Raw genomic sequence first — 26537 nt, 5'->3', positions numbered from 1 at the left:
ATGCATATAATAAGCTGTTGAAAGTCGTTTGTCATGGAAAAACTGGCGACTTCGAACATCATTATGTTTTCCGCAAACAAAGTTGTATTTCACAAATATTATTAATTGTCTTCATAATGTCAACCACGTATAGTTAACGGAAGACGTAGAAACGATATTCCGAAACGAATACGTATAGCGTAAGTCAAACGTCCGATTAGAATAGAAACCCCACGAACACAAATTTGCTGTGGCAGGTATGAAATATAAACTCGGTTACTCGCTCGTTGCACTTGAAGGACAGATGTTGAATGGGCCGTAAACGAGCCACCGCATAACAGCGTAGTTGCCTGCTAACTTCGAATGAAGGTAGGTTCGGTCCCTAGCGCAACTTATAACATCGTCGAAAATCAGTGCGGACGTGAGAGCTTTGGTACACCCTGTTAAACAAACGGAAAAATGGAGGCGGTACAATTGGAAAGGGATCCGCCGTCACCAACATGCATAAGCAATTCATTAATAGTATATATATATATATATATATATATATATATATATATATATATATATATATATATATATATATAGGGTGAGTCACCTAACGTTACCGCTGGATATATTTCGTACACCACATCAAATACTGACGAATCGATTCCACAGACCAAACGTGAAGTATGTTTTTTAACACAAACCTACTTTTTTTTAAATGTAACCCCGTTAGTTTTGTTAGCACATCTGAACATATAAACAAATACGTAATCAGTGCCGTTTGTTGCATTGTAAAATGTTAATTACATCCGGAGATATTGTAACCTAAAGTTGACGCTGTTCGATCGTGTGTATCGGAGAGCACCGAATTACGTAGGAATCCTTAGGGAACGGTGATGGACCTTAGGTACAGAAGAGACTGGAACAGCACATCCACATGCACGTCCACATGCTAACACCTTTTTATTGGTCTGTTTCACTGACGTACATATACATTACAATGAGGGGTGAGGTACACGTACACACGTGGTTTCCGTTTTCAATTACGGAGTGGAATAGAGTGTGTCCCGTCATGTCAGGCCAATAGATGTTCAATGTGGTGGCCATCATTTGCTGCACACAATTGCAATCTCAGGCGTAATGAATTTCGTACACGCCGCAGTACATCTGGTGTAATGTCACCGCAGGCTGCCACAATACGTTGTTTGATATCCTCTGGGGTTGTAGGCACATCACAGTACACTTCCTCCTTTGGCGTACCCCACAGAAAGAAGTCCAGAGGTGTAACATCAGGAGAACGGGCTGGCCAATTTATGCGTCCACCACGTCCTATGAAACGCCCGTCGAACGTGTACCTCACCCCTCATGGTAATGTACATGTGCGTCCGTGAAAAAGACCAATAAAAAGGTGTTAGCATATGGACGTAAGGTGCTGTTCCAGTCTCGTCTGTACCTAAGGTCCATCACCGTTCCCTTTGGATACCTACGTAATTCGGTGCTCTCCGATACACACGATCGAACAGCGTCAACTTTAGGTTACAATATCTCCGGATGTAATTGACATGTTACAATGCAACAAACGGCACTGATTATGTATTTGTTTATATGTTCAGATGTGCTAACAAAACTAACGGGGTTCCATTTAAAAAACGTATGTTTGTGTTAAAAACGTACTTCCGTGCATTTTCTATGGTTTGTATTAACCAATTACACTAGCCCTTCTTCTCACGTTCGGTCTGTGGAATCGATTCATCAGTATTTGATGTGGTTTACAAAATATATCCAGCGGTATTGTTAGGTGACTCACCATATATATATATGCATGGCGCGATATTCGATCCGGCGATCTTCGGATTACGAACCCAAGCGATTACCGCTGCGCCACGACGCTGTAGAAATTTAATAACCGTAGGGAGTATTTCACCGCAACGGTTTATTTTAAATGTCGATTTTCTCGACAACGGCTGAGAAGTGCATCTTGGTGCTTTGCCACATTACACCTCTGGCCATGAGCTTTTATTATGCGCAGTATGAGTCGAATCTGAATTTCACAATTGGCGGGCTCCCCTTGTTAGAGCTGCTCCCATCAGCCACCGCGCCAGGTGTCAACTTTGTTTGAGCGTTTTATATACTGGTGCTATCACGTTCTCGGAAATATGCGCTACTTCTGTATTAGATATCTTATTACTATATTACGTTGAATTGAACTTTAAGATATTCTAATGTATTAACAGCCATCACTATATTTCTGAATTACGCTGAAGCTATGTAGTTTTTATTTCAAAAATCGTGTACAGTCAAAGTCTCTGTACTGTTGTGCCCTGATGGTTGCGCTGTTAATACGCAGCATGAAAATGGCGGAGGTTGCTTTCTGCTCCGTAGTGAAAACACAGGTGTGGAACACGGTTAAAAAGTGCCGAGAAATAAGTTGTTCGTGAGGGTTTTATAAATTTGCAGACAAATTCACTTTGAAGTTGAGAAACATATACATATATAGATAGTGGAAACGGTAGTGCGGTAGATAGATAATCTGGTGTAGTTCGTGGATCGCTGGCTTAAATCTCGCCGTGGTTGTCTTCTTTTTCATTCAATTCGGAATACCTACAGCTCATTGTGAAATTCATCATCATATTTTATTAATAATTCCTGTCTTCTGGTTTCTAATTACATATTGCACATGGAATTCCTGTTTTTATTTAAAATATAAATTCTTAATTAGCGATATTTTATGAAGATTGTTAATAAAAGTTGCTTAAACTAAGAAAACATAACAATTTAATTTTTAGGGAAAAAATGAAAACCAAATACTGTCTTTGTGGACTACGTCCATTGTTTTATACCACAGATGTAGCCTCAAACGAATCAGAGTGGTAAGTTTTTCGTAGAAATACGAAAAACAATCATTTTCACAGCACCGAGCTCGCCATATAAATGCAGCATTTTTACTTTTGCCATTTTATAATTACGATATGAACCCAACAGAACTGATTTGGAGCGAAGTTAAGGGATTTGTCAGAGAAATAAGAAGACTGTTAAGCTGCCAGACGTAATGGAACTAACGCACGCAGCTTTTTTACACGTCACTGCCGAAAGCTGGCGGGATACAGTACGGCACGTCATAATAGAAGAGGACAAAATGTGTTTCGTGGAGTCTGATGTTGATCGACTCGTCAACGTAACAGATGACAGTTCTAGAACTGAAATGAATTTCTCGGATTCGGACGAGAAAGGTGCTAAAAGATTGCCAGACGATTGAGTGTAATTAATACTTTCAGTGGCTTCAGTATTTAACAAGACGGTGAAATCCCTGCAGTATGCTTTTTCATCACACAAAGCTCGCCCAGAAGAATTACCCTGTGTTTAGATTAGGAATTTTCATACTCTTGCTTGTAATTATAATACTATGTTAGGTGAAAACGAGAGCATGTATGCTTTCCGTCTATTCATCTAAGAAGCGTGCGTTGGCGCTGGAGTTTTCCCGAATATTGTGTCATTCTCTTTAAAAATTAAACGATATTCGAAGCTGTATTGTTCTCTGCTCGTCTCTTTTTACGTCTAAACTACAACTGCTCATATCATTGCAGGTCAGTTGGACTAGCTGGCTGACCAGTGTTGCGCAAGTTGCATGCGCCGGCAAAGCTGTTGTCTCGCATTATCGCTCAGCTTCTAACACAGCATAAAACATATCCTTATGACCGTACTTGAATGTAGCGGACACAGCTTAGCTTCCGCTCCACGTGGAAAGAAATCCAATGATTCAAGCAAACGCGGAAGAATACATGGTGTAATGTCAGGTTCGTTTAAACAGTTGCCAGACAGCTTGACGCGCATGCACAGAGCTTAAATCGTATAGAAGCAGCTCCTCTTCCCGCATCTGGTTACTTTGAGTGTGGCCGGTTGGTGTATAAGCGACGAGAGAAAGCAGCCAAAACCTACTCGGAAAATTTTTCTGGCGCTGACAACCTGTCATATTCGCGCATGTGCATAGCTCTCTGCGTTAGAGTGGGGGTACACTTCACGAAACGCGTGTTTTGTTTGTTGCACGTTTTTCAATTGTTTCGAAACTATTGCAGGTCCTGCATCCGTCTACTTCACGTTTACACGTCACTGATGATAGTAAGGTTATCGAATCAGATGTTTATCCACCACTATGCGCGGGAATTTAACCAGAAATGGGAAGAGAAGCATTTATGTAGTGAAGAGACCAAACACCGATTTCTATGTCATCCTAGCTGCGCATGCGCACGAAGGACTGTTTTTAAGCGCTTGAAAGTAGCAATCTGGCAGCTGGTTAAACGAACCCGTTTACACCAGGTGTATTCTTTTGATTAACGAAGTGTAGAACCGCGTTTCCGAAATCGATATGGAGTATTTACATATCCAACTAGACGCGCAGTTGGGAAATCGCTTTACGAAATACGGTTTTGGGAGCTCCATGTAAGCATAGTTAATGCGCGGGGCACTTGAAAGGGGCAGCTTTATTTGGCGGATGTTTTGAACTACTGTATGGTAGCATCGGATGCCGCTGGAGATAGAGTAGCAACTGCCTTCTTTACTACAGTGCCAACCAATGCAAGCAACTGCGCAGCAGCCGTTACCGAATGCTTTGTGTTGTGTGTTGCTTTTTGTTTTCGTTTCTTATTTGGAAATGAATGAAAAGACAGATCCCAGTCCATCACAGAATTCCATTACGACCCTCACAACGCAAGAAGAGATCTGGCCATCACCTCTGACGAAACGTAATTCTAGGGTTTTTCACGATAGCGACAGAAAACGAAAGCTATTCCGAGGATCGTTTCAGCTATGCCGCAAAAATAGTCCCGATAACTACCAATGCGATTTTCGTATTTCTAGAGCACTGAGGAAAGACACTCGCGGCTGTCGGTTTACTTCGGACGATGAGATGCATGCCTGGCTACAATCATTGTTTCGTAGGTAACTGAAAACTTTTTTCCATGAAACCACCCACCGCCTTGTCTCACCGTGGAGTAAATATATTAACAGTTGTGGTGATTACTTTTGAAATAATAAGCAGTTTACTTACTTTTTCCCAATCGTTTCGTCTTCAGCTGGCTGACTTCCATAATTTCGAGATGTCTAGCAAGTGGAGCAGATTCCGAAGTTTGTATCCTATACTGCAGCTAGTACATTGCTCATTATTGTCAAAATACACTCATGCTCATAAATTAAGGGTAACTACGGTCGCAGGTTCGAATCCTGCCTCGGGCATGGATGTGTGTGATGTCCTTAGGTTAGTTAGGTTTAAGTAGTTCTAAGTTCTAGGGAACTGATGACCTAAGATGTTAAGTCCCATAGTGCTTATAGCCATTTGAACCGATCTGTAAGTCCACGGTATTGGTGGTAAGTTGAGAAAACCGTCCCGAAACACATGTGCTACAAAATGCCACTGTTTCCTGCGGAATGTACCCCGACTGGGATATAATCACCATGCACACGTACACAGGCCACACAACGGGTTGCCATTTTCTGAATCAGGTGGTCAGTGCTCCTGAAGTGTCGTAGGGGTTTGAAGACGTGCAGCGATAAGTCGACTGAAAGCATATCAGACGTGTTCGATGTGGTTTAGGTCTTGAGAACAGGCAGGCCACTCCATTCGCCTGATATCTTCTGTTTTAAGGTACTCCTCCAGCTCGATGGGGCCTTGAATTATCATCCATTAGGAGGAAGGTGGGACCCACAGCACACCTGAAAAGGCGGACATACTGGTGCAAAATGACGTCCAGATTCACCTGACCTGTTACAGCTCCTCTGCCAAAGACATGCAGGGGTGTAAGTGCACCAATCATAATCCCACCCCACACCATCAAACCACGACCTCCATACACGTCCCTTTCAAGGACCTTAAGGGGTTGGTGTCTGGTTACTGGTTCACGCCAGATGAAAACCCGGCGAGAATTAGTGTTCAGACTATACCTGGACTCGTCTGTGAACATAACCTGAGACCACTGTTCCAAGACCATGTACTGTGTTCTTGACACCAGGCTTTACGGGCTCTCTTGTGACCAGGGGTCAGTGTAATGCACCTTGCAGGTCTCCGGGAAAACAAACCATGTCTGTTCAGTCGTCTGTAGACTATGTGCCTGGAGACAACTGTTCCAGTGGCTGCGGTAAGGTCCCGAGCAAGGCTACCTGCAGTACTCGGTGGCCGTCTGCGGGCAGTGATGGTGAGACATCGGTCTTCTTGTGGTGGTGTCCACTATGGACGTCCCGTACTGTAGCGCCTGGACACGTTTCCTGTCTGCCGGAATCGTTACCATAATGTTGAGATCACACTTTGTGGCACACGGATGGCCCGTGCTACGACCTGCTGTGTTTGACCAGCCTTCAGTCGCCCTAGTATTCTACTCCTCATAACGTCATCCATATGTGTTCTTTGAGACATTTTCAACACAAAGTCACCATTACAGGACGTCTGAAAACGTCTGCACACTTACTCGCTGCACCGTGCTCTGACATGCACCAACACACCTCTACATATGTGGACTGCTGCCAGCGCCACCGTGCGACGACCGCAGGTCAAATGCACCGCGTGGTCATACCCCGAGGTGATTTAAACCCGGAAGCCACCCACCAGAGCGTCGTTTCACCATGTATCAGCATTATCCTTAATTTATGAGCATGAGTGTACTTCGCGACACGATATGCACAGCGTGACAGCTGCTTGAAATGCGAAGTGAATTTGACAAAAAGGCTGGTGCACCTGCGCGCTTATTTGAAAAACACATGGATAGCACACAGCGAATTTGACTAACAAATCTGATGGTTTACATGGGTCTTTAAGGCTTTTGTCAGGTGTAAATCGACGTTGACACGAATCTTGTCAGTCTTGCTACAACAAGGCTAGGCTACAGCATTATAGTGATTTCCTTAGTTTTGAACTCCTTGTTGACTCCGAAGTCATTAGAAGTAGTCTGCTGCATCTGGACAGTTTGCCATTGTATTTCTGAAGGAAAAATCGAGATATTCTGAACACAACTGAAATGATTTCGTGTAAGAAGTAATTTTAGGTATACTCGATCTTCAGTATCAGTCCAGAGTCTAAATTCTGCGCAACCTCTCTTGCAGTTGTGGTTTTAATTACTCCTTGAGGCAATGTGAGACGACAGCTTCTAATATTTGTCTCGAAAATGTATGGAATTTTGTTGGCGGTTGGAAGGGTGGCTTTCATGGTGAGGGAGGAGAATGTTGCTCACGTGCCCACGTGTATGACGAAGGGCCATTGAGTGAACGACAGCCAGGGAGAAAAGTGGGTGTACCCGGTGAGCGGCGGCTTAGCCACACGGATTCCAAAATTTTCTGACGTGATAGCGAAGTATGTTGCTCGCACTGTTAAGCGCGCACTTGAGAATTTGGTATTATAAGGTGATTGCCCGAGTTTGAACACAACGACGGATGAACCAATCGCCGACAGTTTCTATCACAGCAGAAGTGTGGAGTAAACGATTATTTTAACTGACAAACTTGTGTTCATGTATATAAGTTCGTTGCGTTTTTATTTTGCGTGTTGGTATTATAAGTCTGCTGTGAGTTTATTAAGAATATAATAATTCCAATCCCAAAGAAAGCAGCTGTTGATAGATTTGAAAATTATCAAAGTATTAGTTTAATAAGCCACGGCTGCAAAATACTAACACGAATTCTTTACAGATGAATGGAAAAACTGTTAGAAGCCGACCTCAGGGAAGATCAGTTTGGATTCCATAGAAATGTTGGAACACTTCAGGCAATACTGACCCGACGACTTATATTAGAAAATAGATTAAGGAAAGTCAAACCTACCTTTCTAGCATTTGCAGACTTAGAGGAAGCTTTTGGCAATGTTGACTGGAATACACTCTTTCAAATTCTGAGGGTGGCAGGGGTAAAATACAGGGAGCGAAAGCTATTTACAATTTGTACAGAAACCAGATGGCAGTTATAAGAGCCGAGGGGCATGAAAGGGAAGCAGTGGTTGGAAAGGGAGTGAGACAAGGTTGTGGCCTGTTGTGTATATAGTTCCGCGTAGTCAGCGCGTACACAACTTTTCCGCTAGAGCGCGCCCCGCTTTAAGCACAGCAGCGCAGGCGCAGCGCTCGTCCGTCTCCGCACTACGAGATAGCGCTGCCATAGAGACGGACCAAATTGTGCTTCCGCCGACCCGCGTATTAATATGTAACGCAGCCAATGAGATTGCTGCTAACGTAGAACCTTTTCTCCTCGAGGATCACACTCACGCAGTGTTACATGAACGCGCGAGATATTATAACGAGTGTACAGACCTCCGATTAGCCAGTCTGCATTTGTCTGCACCAGTCTATAGTTAAGTTTCAGTCTGCGCCAAATAAGGTTACCATATTCCTGTACATAGCCATGAAGATAAATGTATAGACACTTTTGTCAAGTATCAGAGATATGTGTGAGAATAAGATTAATGTACCAATACCAAAGGAACTTCAGATTGTCAATTGTAAATAGCATCCAGAACCAAGTTAAGTAATTTTTATGCTTGTTATTATTTTAATAAATGTGTGTGAAAATTAATCAAGTTCTGTTTAAAGTTGATCACCGTCAGTCTGCTACTCTAAGCGTGCAAGTGGCATTTCTATCGTCTGACCTAACGGCAGAAGATAAACACGCCACGATAAGACCACGAGACATATTTCTGACACTCGCCTACTTCGTTAGAGCGACAGGTCTAATAATCTGATGGTGTGTGTACTGAAGGTCTTACAGCACACACACCACATAGCCTATTTCCGATGTTATTGAATTTGTATATTTAGCAAGCAGTAAAGGAAACTGAAGAAAGATTTGGAATAGGAATTAAAGTTTTTATTTCTTCTCCATGGATTTTGAGGTTCGCCGACGACATTGTAATTCTGTCAGAGACAGCAAAAGACATGGAAGAGCAGCTGAACGGAATGGACAGTGTCTTGAAAAGAGTATGTATGATGAACAACAACAAAAGCAATACAAGGATAATGGAACGTAGTCGAATTAAATCGGGTGATGCTGCCGGAATTAGATTATGAAATGAGACGCTTAAAGTAGTAAAGGAGTTTCGATATTTGGCGAGCAAAATAACTGATGTAGGTCGAAGTAGAGAGGATATAAAATGCAGACTGGAAATGCCAAGGAAAGTGCTTCTGAAGAAGAAAAATTTGTTACCATCGAATAAAGATTTAAGTGTCAGTAAGTCGTTTCTGAAAGTATTTGTATGGAGTGTAGCCATGTATGGAAGTGAAACCTGGATGATAAATACACTCCTGGAAATGGAAAAAAGAACACATTGACACCGGTGTGTCAGACCCACCATACTTGCTCCGGACACTGCGAGAGGGCTGTACAAGATATGATCACCCGCACGGCACAGCGGACACACCAGGAACCGCGGTGTTGGCCGTCAAATGGCGCTAGCTGCGCAGCATTTGTGCACCGCCGCCGTCAGTGTCAGCCAGTTTGCCGTGTCATACGGAGCTCCATCGCAGTCTTTAACACTGGTAGCATGCCGCGACAGCGTGGACGTGAACCGTATGTGCAGTTGACGGACTTTGAGCGAGGGCGTATAGTGGGCATGCGGGAGGCCAGATGGACGTACCGCCGAATTGCTCAACACGTGGGGCGTGAGGTCTCCACAGTACATCGATGTTGTCGCCAGTGGTCGATGGAAAGTGCACGTGCCCGTCGACCTTGGACCGGACCGCAGCTACGCATGGCTGCACGCCAAGACCGTAGGATCCTACGCAGTGCCGTAGGGGACCGCACCGCCACTTCCCAGCAAATTAGGGACACTGTTGCTCCTGGGGTATCGGCGAGGACCATTCGCAACCGTCTCCATGAAGCTGGGCTATGGTCCCGCACACCGTTAGGCCGTCTTCCGCTCACGCCCCAACATCGTGCAGCCCGCCTCCAGTGGTATCGCGACAGGCGTGAATGGAGGGACGAATGGAGACGTGTCGTCTTCAGCGATGAGAGTTGCTTCTGCCTTGGTGCCAATGATGGTCATATGCGTGTTTGGCGCCGTGCAGGTGAGCGCCACAATCAGGACTGCATACGACCGAGGCACACAGGGCCAACACCGGCATCATGGTGTGGGGAGCGATCTCCTACACTGGCCGTACCCCTCTGGTGATCGTCGAGGGGACACTGAATACTGCACGGCACATCCAAACCGTCATCGAACCCATCGTTCTACCATTCCTAGACCGGCAAGGGAACTTGCTGTTCCAACAGGACAATGCACGTCCGCAAGTATCCCATGCCACCCAACGTGCTCTAGAAGGTGTAAGTCAACTGCCCTGGCCGGCAAGATCTCCGGATCTGTCCCCCATTGAGCATGTTTGGGACTGGATGAAGCGTCGTCTCACGCGGTCTTCACGTCCAGCACGAACGCTGGTCCAACTGAGGCGCCAGGTGGAAATGGCATGGCAAGCCGTTCCACAGGACTACATCCAGCATCTCTACGATCGTCTCCATGGGAGAATAGCAGCCTGCATTGCTGCGAAAGGTGGATATACACTGTACTAGTGCCGACATTGTGCATGCTCTGTTGCCTGTGTCTATGTGCCTGTGGTTCTGTCAGTGTGATCATGTGATGTATCTGACCCCAGGAATGTGTCAATAAAGTTTCCCCTTCCTGGGACAATGAATTCACGGTGTTCTTATTTCAATTTCCAGGTGTGTAGTATGGACAAGAAGAGAATAGAAGCTTTCGAAATGTGGTGCTACAGAAGAGTGCTGAAGATTAGATGGGTAGATCACATAACTAATGAGGAGGTATTGAATAGAAGTGTAGAGAAGAGAAATTTGTGGCACAACTTGACTAGAAGAAGGGATCAGTTGGTAGGGCATATTCTGAGGCATCAAAGGATCACCATTTTAGTATTGGAGGGCAGCGTGGAGGGTAAAAATCGTAGAGGGTGACCAAGAGACGAATACACTAAGCAGATTCAGAAGGATGTAGGATGCAGTAGGTACTGAGAGATGAAGAAGCTTGCACAGGATAGAGTAGCATGGAGAGCTGCGTCAAACCAGTCTCTCGACTGAAAACCACAACAACAACACGTGGGTTTATTTACCGATCGTGATTTTTTATTTGTGAGTCTTTGTTGTTTGAATTTACATATTGTCATTTACAGATATTGGAGTAAGCAGAGCTATGGCAGCAAGAAAATGGAGTTCCAATTGCAGAAATCGGATCATTTCCGACATATTCTTCCGTTTGAGTTCAGTAGAGGGGTGACAGCAGCGGAGGTAGCCAGAAACGTTTGCACCGTGTATGGAGATATGCCATTGCACAGAGCACGGCCAGAAAATGGTTTTCTCGTTTTAAGGAGTACCATTATGACGTTTGTGATTCTCCATGTGAGTGGGAGCTTTCGGAGTTTGGTTAAGACCGTTAATACAGAAATGATCCACGTCAGTGTATTCAAGACTGCCAAATTTGATTAACTGTGATTACCGCATCATTGTGCGACATTTGCATGCAATGAGAAAGTTCAAAAATCAGGTGTTTGGCCACGGCATGCTCTAAGGAAAAGTCACAAAAATCATTGGGAGGATATATGTAGATCTTTGCTTGCTTGTCACCAATTTTCAATTGGCTCGTGATCAACATCGACCATTCCTATCCCGTATCGTTACTTATGACGAGAGATGGTGTCTTTATGTGAACACAAGGAAAACAAATGAACGCTCGAGCACAAACAAAGCAGCATCTCTCCGTGCAAAGACCTACGCACGTCCACAAAAGATAACATTTTGCCTCTGGTGGAACAGCGACGCTGTAGTGCAAAACGAATTGCTTTCCCGAGGTGTAACCACCACTGTTGACTTGTATTGTCAACAATTGAGATGTCTTTCAGACGCTTTGAGATTAGATTAGAAAAAAAAAGACATGTTCCACATCCACGAGGATCTCCTCAGCACGGATCTATGGAACGAAAAACTAATCTAAACTGAAATAACAATACTAATAGTATGAGTATATACAATACATCATTTTTTTCTATTAAAAAATTCGTCAATGGAGTGGAAGGAGTTGGCCACTAGTAAGTCTTTCCTTTTCAAACTGATCTTGCTTTGTAACTAAATTTTTTATGTTTGCTGGCAAATTATTGAGTAGTGGACACCTTTCTGATCTAATGTAAGTGCTTCTAAGTCCTTGTGCAGATCATTTTTGTTCCTGGTATTGTATGTATGAACTGAACTGTTTGTTGGAAAAAGAGATATATTATTTAGGACAAATTTCATTAAGGAGTAAATATACTAAGAGGCAGTAGTTAGTATACGCAGTTCTTTGAAGAGGTTTCTACAGGAAGTCCGTGAATTTACTCCACATATAATACGTATTACACGCTTTTGGATTCTGAAAACTTTTGTTTGACTTAAAGAGTTACCCCAAAATATTATACCATATGATATTATGGAATGAAAGTAGGCAAAGTATACAAGCTATCCGAGAACAACGATCAGGAAGACTGCGTGAAGCGTTGGTACTCCACGATAACGCCCGCCCGCATTCTGCTAGACAGACAGAAAACACTGTACCCGAGTTGGGTTCGGAAGTCATTCCGCATCCACTTCATTCAGCTAATCTTGCTCCCTCAGATTTCCATCTTTTCCGCTCTCTATCGAAAAACCTTCGAGAACTTCTATTCCTGATGAAAATGCGCTCCGAACATGACTCGACGAATTTTTTCACCTCGTAACCAAATGATTTCTACAGTCGTAGACTCGAAACGTTACTCCGGGTTGGCAGACTGTTATAAACAGTGACGGAGAACATATTATTGATGACAAAGCCCTCTGTTATGTGTATCTGTCGTGTTTATAAAAATTATAGAAAACAGACGCAAAATCCCCAAGATTTTACTGAAGCTCGTAATTTAGCGCAGACTACAATGCGAAATGCTTACAACAGTTTCCACAATGGAGTTTTGTCTCGCAATATGGCAGAAAATCCAAAGAGATTTTGGTCGCATGTGAAGTATGTTGGCGGCAAGAAACAATCATTGCCTTCTCTGCGTGATAGCAATGGAGATAATATCGAAGACACTGCTGCCAAAGCAGAGTTACTAAACACAGCCTTCCGAAATGTCTTCACAAAAGAAGACGAAGTAAATATTCCAGAATTCGAACAGAAAACAGCTGCCAACATGAGTAGCGTAGAAGTAAATATCTTCGGAGTAGTGAAGCAACTTAAATAACTTAATGAAAGCTAGTCTTCTGGTCCAGACCGTATACCAATTAGGTTCCTTTCGTAGTATGCTGATGCATTAGATCCATACTTAACAATCGTATACAACCGTTCGCTCGACGAAAGATTCGTACCCAAATACTGGAAACTTGCACAAGTCACACCAAATTCAAGAGTGGTAGTAGGAGTAATCCACTAAATTACACACCCATATCGTTAACGTCGATATGCAACAGAATTTTGGAACATATATTGTGTTCGAACATTATGAATTATCGCGAAGGAAACGGTCTATTGACACACAGTCACAATGGGTTTAGTAAACATCGTTCCTGTGAACCACAACTAGCTCTTTATTCACATGAAGTGCTGAGTGCTATTGACAAGGGATTTCAGATCGATTCCATATTTCTGGATTTCCGGAAGGCTTTACACGGTACCACACAAGCGTCTTGTAGTGAAATTGCGTGTTTATGGAATATGGTGTGAGTTATGTGTGATTTGCGATATCCTGTCAGAGAGGTCACAGTTCGTAGTAATTGATGGAAAGTCATCGAGTAAAACAGAAGTGATTTCTGTCATTCCCCAGGATAGTGTTATAGGCCCTTTGCTCTTCCTTATCTATATAAACGATTTGGGAGACAATCTGAGCAGCCGTCTTTGGTTGTTTGCAGATGACGCTGTCGTTTGTCGACTAATAAAGTCATCAGAAGGTCAAAACAAACTGCAAAACGATTTCGAAAAGATATCTGAATGGTGCGAAAAGTGGCAGTTGACCCTAAATAAGGAAACGTGTGAGGTCATCCACATGAGTGCTAAAAGGAACTCGTTAAACTTCGGTTACACGGTAAATCAGTCTTATCTAAAAGCCGTAATTTCAACTAAATACCTAGGTATTACAATTACGAATAGCTTAATTTGTAAGGAACACATAGAAACTGTTGTGGGGTAGCATTTTATTGGCAGGACGCTTAGAAAATGTAACAGACCTATTAAAGAGACTCCCTACACTACGCTTGTCACTCTTCTTTTAGAATACTGGTACGAAGTGTGGGATCCTTACCGGATAGGACTGACGGAGTACATCAAAAAAGTTCGAAGAAAGGCAGCACGTTTTTTTTGATTGCGAAATGTGGGGGGGAGTGTCACAGAAATGATATACGATTTGGGGCTGGACATCATTAAAAGAAAGGCGTTTTTCGTTGCGACGGAATCTTCTCACGAAATTCCAATCACCAACTTTCTTCTCCGAATGCGAAAATATTTTGTTGACAGCGACATACATTGGGAGGAACGATCACCACGATAAAATAAGGGATATCACAGCTCGTACGGAAAGATATAGGTGTTAATTCTTTCGGCGCGCTATACGAGATTGGAATAATAGATAATTGTGAAGGTGGTTCGATGAACTCTTCTGCCGGACACTTAAATGTGTATCCATGTAGATGTAGATGTAGAGGTTACGCATCGACCCAGTATTTGGTAGCTGCGTCCGCATGTCGTATTAAAGAGAACTGAAGATAGTCCATGAGACTTATCATAAGGTATACGAGGATTCGTATTAATACTTACACGACATGTTTCTCGCAGCATTTGCTGTGTCGTGGTTTCAAGAAGGGAAGCAACACTCTCTTTGGAAATGGGACTTTCGCTCTACAATAAGTGCGTCTTCAAACAGCCTGTTAATGTTTCGTGTATTGCTTGACGTGTTGTTGTTGTTGTCTTCAGTCCTGAGACTGGTTTGATGCAGCTCTCCATGCTACTCTATCCTGTGCAAGCTGCTTCATCTCCCAGTACCTACTACAACCTACATCCTTCTGAATCTGCTTAGTGTACTCATCTCTCGGTCTCCCTCTACGATTTTTACCCTCCACACTGCCCTCCAATGCTAAATTTGTGATCCCTTGATGCCTCAAAACATGTCCTACCAACCGATCCCTTCTTATAGTCAAGTTGTGCCACAAACTTCTCTTCTCCCCAATCCTATTCAATACCTCCTCATTAGTTTCGTGATCTATCCACCTTATCTTCAGTATTCTTCTGTAGCACCACATTTCGAAAGCTTCTATTCTCTTCTTGTCCAAACTAGTTATCGTCCATGTTTCACTTCCATACATGGCTACACTCCAAACAAATATTTTCAGAAATGACTTCCTGACACTTAAATCTATACGAGTACTCGATGTCAACAAATTTCTCTTCTTCAGAAATGCTTTCCTTGCCATTGCCAGTCTACATTTTATATCCTCTCTACTTCGACCATCATCAGTTATTTTACTTCCTAGATAGCAAAACTCCTTTACTACTTTAAGTGTCTCATTTCGTAATCTAATTCCCTCAGCATCACCCGATTTAATTTGACTACATTCCATTATCCTCATTTTGCTTTTGTTGATGTTCATCTTATATCCTCCTTTCAAGACACTATCCATTCCGTTCAACTACTCTTCCAAGTCCTTTGCCGTCTCTGACAGAATTACAATGTCATCGGCGAACCTCAAAGTTTTTACTTCGTCTCCATGAATTTTAATACCTACTCCAAATTTTTCTTTTGTTTCCTTTACTGCTTGCTCAATATACAGATTGAATAACATCGGGGAGAGGCTTGACGTATCATATCAATAACCCGCCTCCGTAGCTGAAATCGCTAAAGCACGCCTGTACTGTGGCGCTCGACTCGGACGTACGCAGGTTCGAATCCCGGAGGTGTACGATCTTCTCGCTGCCAGTGCTCGGCCAGCAAACGGAAAAGAGGTAGTGGCATGAAGTTCCTGCCCACCAATCTTCGCGCCGACGTCTTGGGTTAAATTCCAAACTTCTTCGCGTGAAGTGAGATCAAGAGACACTAATGATGATCGTCTGCCGCGAATGGGTACGTCAAGCTCGGCGGCTCCCTTGGTGCTATTTGGAAGCAGAACTCAGTGTACTGGTATCGCGTTTCAGCCTCTCCCTTACCTTCGTTCATAACAATACAGACATGACTCTACAATCTACAAGCACCCATCATAATACAGATGCATACTTGACACTTGGTAACAGCTCGGAGGTAAGCAATGCCAAATCACTTCTACTAGAACCACGACCAGAATGTCGATGCAAGATTCCTGCAGCTGCTACCCTATAGTCGTTCCCTGGGTATGGGATTACATGTACGTTATAATATTGATATTGTTAAACTTCAGTAGCTTGTAGCCGTACTGTTCACTAAACGGGTGCGTTATGTGACGATCCATTGTTCATGACTTCTCTTGGGTTGACTACGAGTCTCCTCCTGGCTGGTTGCTCTCGTCACTGGCGACGCTTCCCCTTTCCCAGGATCGGCAACCTTTTGGATCAGAAGAGTCAGAAACTACAATTTATAAAATTTCAAAGTTTTTAAAGAGCCACAAAAAGTTGTCTTGCCAACAATAAATAGTACTTTCATTAATAAAGTGTTTGACGAAAAAACTAATCTATTCATTCATAAGAAAAATATATATTTATTCGTATACTATAAGTAGTGTTTTTTCACAACAAATTAGACAGTACATATATATATGGTATTATTACATAATCACTTATTATTCAAGTAAATATTAAAACATTTAAGCATTCACTTACAACACTGACTTGAACTTCAATAACAAACAATTGAGCAAACAAATTCAATGGGGCGATGGTTTTGCATGGTTATTCTAGTAGAAAATTTGAACTTGACTAAACAATGTAACATGTACTTAAAATGAAAAAAAAGATAACATACATTCGAGCGAACAAATTCAATGGGATAGTTGGCTTTGCTTGGTTTTAAAAAGTTTGGATAAATTTGGCCCATTATTTGTTTTAAGTTTCAAAGACGACTCTAAATTTTCATTCGTTCGTTGGCTCCTTACTTTGCTTTTAATTGTATTCATGCAAGAGGACGCTTGCTCGCACGAATATGTCGATCCGAAGATAGTCAGCACTCCAAATGGCAACTTCTTCAACTCACTGTAGCAATCTGGAAGACTATTCCATGCGTCGAATATTACTGCCTCAACTCGCGGCATTTATTTTGAAGGTGCCCACTTCTGTTGCGTTATGTGCATACATTTCTGGACTTTAACTCTTACAATTTGCTTTTCAACTCTGTGAATTTTCCACTCAACAAGGCTTTACTTTTTAAATCGATCAATTGCATTTATAGAGATCCACTATCAACTCCAAATGGCTCAATATGGATTTCGTTACTATTTGTGTTGAGAGGATTTACTGTGAATGCTAAAGTGGATTTGTTGGCTTTGAATGCACGTATGAAACAATCTTTGACATACTCGCCTTCTGGGGATAGTCTGCCTTTTTTTTTGCCATGTCTGGTGATACCACGAGCCTTGCCAAATTAACATTACTTGTAGATTACGTCCAGCTACTTAACATGGAACTTGATTGCTGTACTTGTTTCTGGAGCTCGTCGACAGCTTTTTTTCGTTCTTCGCCGGCTGGATAGTTACTAGCAAACTGTGTACGTTTTGTAAAGAAGTGTCTATCTAAATTTGATTTCTTATTGTGTGCGAGTTTTTCGTGGCAAATGAGACAAGTCGGAAGGCCAACTGAGTTGCATATGAAAGCGAAAGACACCTTCCAATCCCTTCTTGAATTCTCGATGATCTTCTTCAGTTCTCTCTCTCTCCTCTCTCTCTCTCTCTCTCTCTCTCTCTCTCTCTCTCTCTCTCTCTCTCTCTCTCTCTTTCTCTTTCTCTCTTTCATTTTTTTTACGTGCCATGCTTGCTGTGAACCTGCGATAAAGAATTTTTAAAATCATTATTCAGGTATTGAAAATAGCAGATGAGAAGTTTTGCAATTATTTACTGTGTCAACGTATATTTACGGAAATGCATACGAAAAGCTGGGCTTCAAAATATAATCTATCAAAAAACATTTTACATCGATATTTCCCAATTAAAAATACAAACCTTGATAGAATAAATAATTTTCCAGTAATTGAATTATTAAAATGAATAATTGAGACACGAAACACTTTTTGTCTCACCCTGTGGTCGCCTCCCGTGTGCGGTGATGGCCGACTGGCATGAACGGACCTTTCAGAACTCAGAACGTGCTTATCGCGGTGTGACAGTGACGAGTGTCCCGGGGGAGGGGTGCGGTGGAAAGAGAAAACAATGGGCTGATTGTGAGGGATAGAAATGGTGCCTAATACTCGTTAATCGATTCAGAACGATCAAAATGTTTTTCTTATAAAATAAATAATACCTGCGTATGGAACGAAAGAGCCGCAGCTTCATGTCCAAAGAGCCGCATGTGGCTCGCGAGCCGCAGGTTGCCGACCTCGGCCCTATCCGAACGCGAGAGCACTGCGACTAATAATGCTAGGTCGATGACGTAAGCACGACGGAAGTAGGGCGAGCGTCTTCGAGGCCGACAGGTCTTGTGCCAGTTGGCGCTGCCGCCGCTGTGAGGAAACTGAGGGCAGAGCATGCCCAGCATTTTGCGCAGGACTCGTTTGCCACTGCTATATAGAGGACCAAGGTTCGATCACAGATACAGCCAGGGAATTCGTGATTGGCTCGGAATTCGAATGCTTTAATCGTTCGAGTGCAGAGCAGGGCTGAAGGTGAGCGGTGCTACTAGGTCAATACCTCGCCTCCGACGTGCGAATATGCCTGTGGTGCTGCAAACCTGACGCTACGTTCTACAAGCACCCAGCACAGGCATCCACACAATACAGACCCACACTTGACACTTCATAATAGATCGCAGGTAGCAGTGCGTGCCACTGCGGTATCATTGCGTATGCGCTACTTAACACATCAGGGATGGTGTCACCATGGGGGTGGGATGGGGGGGCTGACTGAACATTGTGCTCCAAGGTCGATACCGTAGTGCCTCGTGTGATGACCTCAACCCACAGGAAAAATAATTATCAAAATCTGAACTGTGAAGTCATCCAAAATTCTAGTTGGATAACCACACTCTTTGTTATACTTCTGAATTGGTCACGATCTCACTTTGTTTATGAACTGAAAACTCTAATATTCACGAGAAACTGCTCTGAAATTAACGTGAACCGACAAAATTGTGTATATATTCTCTGAAACTTCAAAGGAATTAGAAAAAGTGACAAAATTTCGTGAATCACACACAATACTGTTAATAATTGCATGAACACTGGGGGGGGGGGGGGGGGGGGGGTTCACCATACATCTACCCACTTTTGAGTATAACCAGTGTCTCTTAATACTAATACTATGACAAGTAGCAATGCAATATCAAAAAACTTTTATTACTGGGTAAAGAGTCACTACGTGATTTGACTGCTAACAAGTTCAAGTGGCTCTGAGCACTATGGGACTCAACTGCTGTGGTCATTAGTCCCCTAGAACTTAGAACTACTTAAACCTAACTAACCTAAGGACATCACACACATCCATGCCCGAGGCAGGATTCGAACCTGCGACCGTAGCGACTGCTAACATTTATAATTCCCGCTCACGTCAGGAAAAGCACCAATACGGGAATAGCAGCTATTACATTATTGGTCAGAACGCAAGCAATTATGGCAGTCGCCGTAATTTTCGCGCGAAGCCATATTTCGCGACAAAATACTCTTATTAGTTACTTTCATATATCTAGTCTCATAACAATACATAATATTACATAAAAAAACTACAATAATTTTGACATGCAAGGAGAATTAGTCCTAATGAGAGGAAGAAGTTTATATTTACTGGTGTTTCAACAATGACTACCAGGCAACTTTTCATTCACTGATTGTAATTTTATTTTCGTTAGCAGAAAGCAAACAAACTAAACAAAGAATTTAATTAAACAGAGTCCGTAATTCTTATACTTTTAATAGAGAAAGAAAGTTTCTAGGTCAGGGGATAGCGTTCAGCGAAAACCCTTAACTTTTTGTTGAATACGAAGCGTCGGGTGGGGCAGCACGATGTCGGCGGGTTACGATGATGAGAGCAGGACACAGGCAGTTCCGCTGGTTAATCTTCTCCGGCGAAACGCAAATAAAGTTCCGGCACAGCTGTATCATTAACTTCGTGGTGATTAGCAAACCACAAGACGCCAGTATACGAACGTTGTTGACATGTCCTCTCTTTCAAAGTACATGAGGTAGACATCGCTCGTTTTTACACTTTATGCACTGTCCGTGGCGCTATCGTCCATAATTACATGGTTCGTCACATTCATATAGTCTTAGCCACAAATACAAAGTTCATAGAATTGTTCATGTATGTGAAGCACACCGTATACAATGTCCACTCTGTTCTCGCATTTCAAACTTCGACAACGTCACTGAAAGCCATTTATATTGCACAGTTAATTAGTTTTCACTTTCATGGTTTGACAGAATGTGATATACAACAGTTCCACCACCCAAAACCAATACCAGCAAAGTTCATTCGAATAAAGGCACAGTTCGTGTCGGCCACAACAAAGTAATGTTAGCAGCACTTTCACAGTCCGGTTTATTTGCTCTTAAAGTTCGCTGGCGATGGCATTACATACCGCAGTGGTAAAGAGAATTAACAATCTGATAGTTCGGTATCACTGTCCATACAATTACGTATGCTTTTCAGGGAACACAGTACTATTTTTTCCGCGCACGGTTCACAGACACGCCACCCACCATCCCCTCTACTACGCAACAACCTTTCAACTCTCGATATCACTATCGCTGTCTCGTGTCTATAGATGTTATATCGTTATCGTAAATTACATACACCTTTATAAATGTCATTGACTGCATTTTTCACAATTAATAATATTCCAAAAGAGAACTTTAGAAACTTTACCACAGGTACAAAGCAAGAAGCATATTTATCCATTGGCAAACGAAATAATCACAATTACGTCTTTACATTTAAAAACCACAGTAGAATGTTACATAATCACAGTTATAAATGCCCATATGAACAAAAGAAAAAGAATAGAAATCCAAAGAAAATCAGGAAAAAAATTTTATATGCGTAATTAGCAATGCCTTCACACTCGCACCGGCCCTGTTAACGCAGCGTGTGTAGAGGGAGTTGCTTTGCGCACCGAATGCAGAGTGGCCATTTCCGGCCAACTCATTGTGTTTCAAAGTTTTGCACCTGTTCGTATAGCAGTGCGGAACCTTGCTCCTGCGGTGCAGTTATTAAATAATTTGGGCACTCATAACCCTCGTGCCTCTAGTAGACCGATGGAGTGTTTTGAAACTTATCCTCTCCAATCTACCTCATCGTCTATTCCCCATGCGCTTTAGTTGCGGCTAGTTAAATGACCTAATAGGTGTTCCCTCTCACAGGCCAGAGAGTTAATTGGTTCGTCGTCGTCCTGAATGGAAGTTCAGCATCATCTCTCACCATCTCGCTCACCCCCTTCCGACAATAATTCCAGTACAGTCGCAACAATCACAATTAAAAACTGCCTGTAAGTGGTGGTGGTGGTTGTTAGTGTTTAACGTCCCGTCGACAACGAGGTCATTAGAGACGGAGCGCAAGCTCGGGTTAGGGAAGGATTGGGAAGGAAATCGGCCGTGCCCTTTTCAAAGGAACCATCCCGGCATTTGCCTGAAACGATTTAGGGAAATCACGGAAAACCTAAATCAGGATGGCCGGAGACGGGATTGAACCGTCGTCCTCCGGAATACGAGTCCAGTGTGCTAACCACTGCGCCACCTCGCTCGGTGCCTGTAAGTATTAGCTGTTATGATTCTCTGACTTACGGACTGGCGCAGAGATTTCGACATTTGTATGAATTTTTCGCTGCAGGTTATTGCCAAATGAGGTACTATGTACAGTAGTTAAGACACTGTACTGGCAGTCTGGGGGAGTACTGTTCAAATGCCTCTCCAGGTACATTAGCATGTCTAGAACAAGTTTCGTTAGCAAAACAAGGATCACGAAAGCGGCACTCAATCCTTTATTTTTCTTTTTTTCGTGGCCTTATCCCGCATCTTAGCGGAGAGAGCATGTTAATCTGTTGTCCATGTTTGTAGCAGAGAGTGGCCGGATTCCCATCTAGTTACCAACATTTCCTCTCAGGGACGGAATTTGTGTACCCTGTCTGCCTGCGTCCTCATCCCATGCAGACGTGTGAAACATCGAAATGTTTGCGAATAGTGTAACTGAGGCAGGACGTGGGGAACAGCACTTTACTCGCCTAGCGGGACGTGGGAAACCACCTAAAAACCAGAAAGCCGGCCCTCGTCGTTAATCCGCAGGACGTATTCGATCCGGCCAGTACGCCTCCCGAATCCCGGAAGCGACGTGCTGACGCGCGCGTACCACTCGAATAAGTGAAACAAAACATTCTTTAAAAGTGTACACCTCAGATTACTTCACTCTCGTGAGAACGACAAGAAACTTACTTCTAATATTACTTGAAAATACAGCTCTTCGGTTGCACAGGTAAAAAATTTTCAACTTTACCTAGGTTTCAACTGCTCTAAGGCAGCCTTCATCAGAAGTAAAAAAAAATTTACATTACCTATAACAGAGTTTTGGAATAATATAAACTATATTGCTGAAAGGCTGTACAGGGAAGGATTTCCTAACGGACATCATCCGTCACTACGTATGTTTATTTCTCTCGATCAGTGTGTCAATGATGGTATTTTCAGTTAACTGTAACTGATGTAAATAAAGAAGTTCACAGTAATGTGATTTTATTCGTATCATCTCCTTGAGATGGTTTCTCCGACATTAGATGCCCTGCCTCAAACTGTTCAGTGGAGCATCCTATATGTCCCGTTAAATTTTTGCACACTGTTACGGAAGCACCCCATATGTGCATATTGCAACCCCATTACTTGTGTGACGTCCAGTGTAAACTACAGACACACGGTGCGCCGTGTCAGAAACTAGATTTCTTGTTGAAAGTTCGCCTGTCACAAGAAGCAGTTTCAGTTTCAGATGGACAAAGCAGTGAGTGTTGAGACTGATGTGTTGGTTCTGATTTTATACCCAGTGTAGCTATCAGTCATAGTAACGTGACCATGAGTCGATACTGCGAGAGAGATTCAAATACCTGCAGAGCAATGACTTTTGGATTTCTGTGTTTTGAAAGTTTTAAAAAGTCATCAAACATTATTAATGTTCAACAATAGTATTTATTTATATTTTGTCCAAACCGAATTTCTCATATGGAAACAACTTAAGACTGAGGTTTATTTGGTGTTTGGCGAACATTTTTAATATCATAAGAATTGAATTTACTCAGAACAAGCAGGTGAAGAGTAAGAAAGAATGAATTCACCTGCGTGCTCTATGCTCTGAATGAATATATTAATTAACCATTAGATATACTGATAACCTGCAACATTTAAAAGTGGAAATACACACCACATGTGGTACCACTTCATATTAAGGGAATCACTACTCTACAGGCTTAAAACGCCAGTAAGTAGTAATAATAATTTGTAGACAACCAATGACAACCTACCACAAAAAGATCAATTACGGTAGTTATAAGCATATAAAATATTCACTTGAACAAATTATTTTTTGAGGTTATAACCCATGCCTAAAATTTCCAATAAAGATTTTGTCTATTTGAGATTTCAATCCATAGATTGCGAACTATATCCCGATTGTGATATTTTCATCCTCAGGATGCCACGACTCACTCACAAACTGATTTGAACTTAACAGAATGTCGTCCAAAGTCTGTACATTCTGGAGATAGGATCGGCTTTAGTGTGGCCTTGCACGTAGCGGCGTACTGGTTTGAAAAGATCGGCCGTCTCCGGCCGATGTCGGTCGTCGGCGGAATCCACCGACATCGGACCCACTGTGATCGCAGCCTTAGGTGTGCGCAGCACTGCCTGTACAGCGGCGGTGCTTGCAGGCTCCGCGCTCCATCGTGGCAGGAGCTGTTCAAAGAGAAAAACTTCTATACTCACAACACGAATGGCCAAATCACTTGCCATCTTGAAATAAGACTGTTAGTTTTCGCCTCTCTGGCTTCCCATCTCAACTTGGGGCTGTGGTCATTTCCTTCCCTCGAGGTCAGTCGTAGGGGAGCCCCAAAACGCTCTTCCAATTACAGTGAATTACACTACTGGCCATTAAAATTGCTACACCACGAGGATGACGTACTACAGACGCGAAATTTAACCGTCAGGAAGAAGATACTGTGATATGCAAATGATTAGCTTTTGAGAGCATTGACACAAGGTTGGCGCCGGTGGCGACACCTAGAACATGCTGACATGAGGAAAGTTTCCAACCGATTTCTCATACACAAACAGCAGTTGACCGGCTTTCCCTGGTAAAACGTTGTTGTGATGCCTCGTGTAAGGAGGAGAAATACTTATCATCACGTTTCCGACTTTGATAAAGGTCGGATTGTAGCCTATCGCACTTGCGGTTTATCGTATCGCGACATTGCTGCTCGCGTTGGTCGAGATCCAATGACTGTCAGTAGAATATGGAATCGGTAGGCTCAGGAGGGTAATACGGAACGCTGTGCTCTATCCCAACGGCCTCGCATCACTAGCCGTCGAGATGACAGGCATCTCATCTGCATGGCTGTAACGGATCGTGGGGACGTTTGCAAGACAACAACCATCTGCACGAACAGTTCGACGACATTTGTAGTAGCATGGACTATCAGCTCGGAGACCATGGCTGCGGTTACCCTTGACGCTGCATCACAGACAGAAGCGAACGCGATGGTCTACGCAACAGCGAACTTGGGTGCACGAATGGCAAAACGTCATTTTTTCGGATGAATCCAGGTTCTGTTTATAGCGTCGTGGTGGTCGCATCCGTGTTTGGCGACATCGCGGTGAACGCACATTGGAAGCATGTATTCGTCATCACCATACTGGCATATCACCCGGCGTGATGGTATCGGGTGCCATTGGTTACACGTCTCTGTCACCTCTTGTTCGCACTGACGGCACTTTGAACCGTGGACGTTAAATTTCAGATGTGTTACGACCCGTGGCTCTTCCCTTCATTCGATCCCTGTGAAACCCTACATTTCAGCAGGATAATACACGACCGCATGTTGCACGTCCTGTACGAGGCTTTCTGGACACAGAAAATGTTCGACTGCTGTCCTGGGCAGCACATTCTCCAGATCCCTCACCAACTGGAAACGCCTGGTCAATGGTGGCCGAGCAACTGCTCGTCACAATACGCCAGTCACTACTCTTGATGAACTGTAGTATCGTGTTGAAGCTGCATGGGCAACTGTACCTGAACACGCCATCCAAGCTCTGTTTGACTCAGTGCCCAGGCGTGTCAAGGCCGTTATTACGGCCACAGGTGGTTGTTCTGGGTACTGATTTCTCAGGATCTATGCACCCAAACTGTGTAAAAACGTAATCACATGTCAGTTCTAGTATATATTTGTCCGATGAATACCCATTTATTATCTGCATTTCTTCTTGGTTTACCAATTTTATGGCCAGTAGTGTACAATGAACTTTTCCCTCTCACCAGAATGATGTCTCTGGACCAACCAATCAGCAACTTCTGAACAAAGCAGCAGCCGGGTGGTCTGACTCCCACGGTGATACGGTGGTTCGCCCTGCTCGTGAGACTTCTGGAAAGAGGAAAGGAAAATTTTAAGGGTCTTCGTTTCCATGGAACACTCTCAGTCGGAATATCGCGGAGTATTGTCGAGGCCACATTCTTTTGACTAGAGAGTGGTGTACAGCTGCCTTCGAGCAGAATGTTTGTTGCTCTTCAGGTCAGCTGTCTCTTACTCCACTTTTGCTCTGATTAATCGGGATCGCTCGTTTCGACCTGCTTCACTATTGTGCGGACTGCATTTCACTGAAACTGGCATCAAAGGTCCACATTGTTTCCGCTTTTAAGCGGCTTCGCCTTGGTCCGGTGAGCGCCAGACTCTTGTGTCTGTCCCGGAGATCACCTGCCGAAAGAATGTTGTCAAGGTCCGCGTGTGTCAGAACGCATCAGAAAACCAAGTTCAGAGGTCCCCACACGGAGCACCAAAAACTGTTCCCTTAAGGAGAAATGTTAGATGGAGGAAAGAATGTAGTACTGAAAACATGTTGAAGAAGGATGTAAGCAAGATAAAAATAAGTACAGCACCTATCGAATCTCATGACCACTCATGTTTCACGTCCTCATAAAAACTGGAATGCAAGATTGAAATATTTACACGTGACGTCCTTCGACGTTGATTAAAAAATTTGAGTAAAAGGCCAACACCAGGCCTATGCCTCACAAGGTTAAAACATCAGTTCGGTTATGTTTCATTAACCATCAAGTTTTCGACTAATATGATGCTTGTGCGATCATATTTTCACATCCGATTTAACTATATTCTTCCAGATATTTGATCCCGTCTTGCTGAAAATGAAGCAACAGTTTCGACACTATTTCAGGCGCTTTCCCTTTCCGTATGAGTTTCAATGCAC

The 26537-nt window shown here is 43.1% G+C and overlaps 1 protein-coding gene and 1 non-coding gene across 2 annotated transcripts in view; one reads left to right on the top strand and one right to left on the bottom strand.

The window, feature by feature from the left end:
• The window catches only part of LOC126278183 (uncharacterized transmembrane protein DDB_G0289901-like), a 101482-nt gene that overhangs the window by 32183 nt on the left and 42762 nt on the right, over positions 1 to 26537 (top strand). The window lies entirely within an intron of this gene.
• On the bottom strand, positions 21753 to 21825 carry Trnat-cgu (transfer RNA threonine (anticodon CGU)). The gene has a single exon. It is a non-coding gene; the product is annotated as a tRNA-Thr (tRNA).

This window comes from Schistocerca gregaria, chromosome 6 (genome assembly GCF_023897955.1).
Source record: "Schistocerca gregaria isolate iqSchGreg1 chromosome 6, iqSchGreg1.2, whole genome shotgun sequence".
NCBI lineage: Eukaryota > Metazoa > Arthropoda > Insecta > Orthoptera > Acrididae > Schistocerca > Schistocerca gregaria.
Note: the sequence above shows the minus strand (reverse complement) of the source record. Positions and strands in the feature narration are given on the sequence as shown.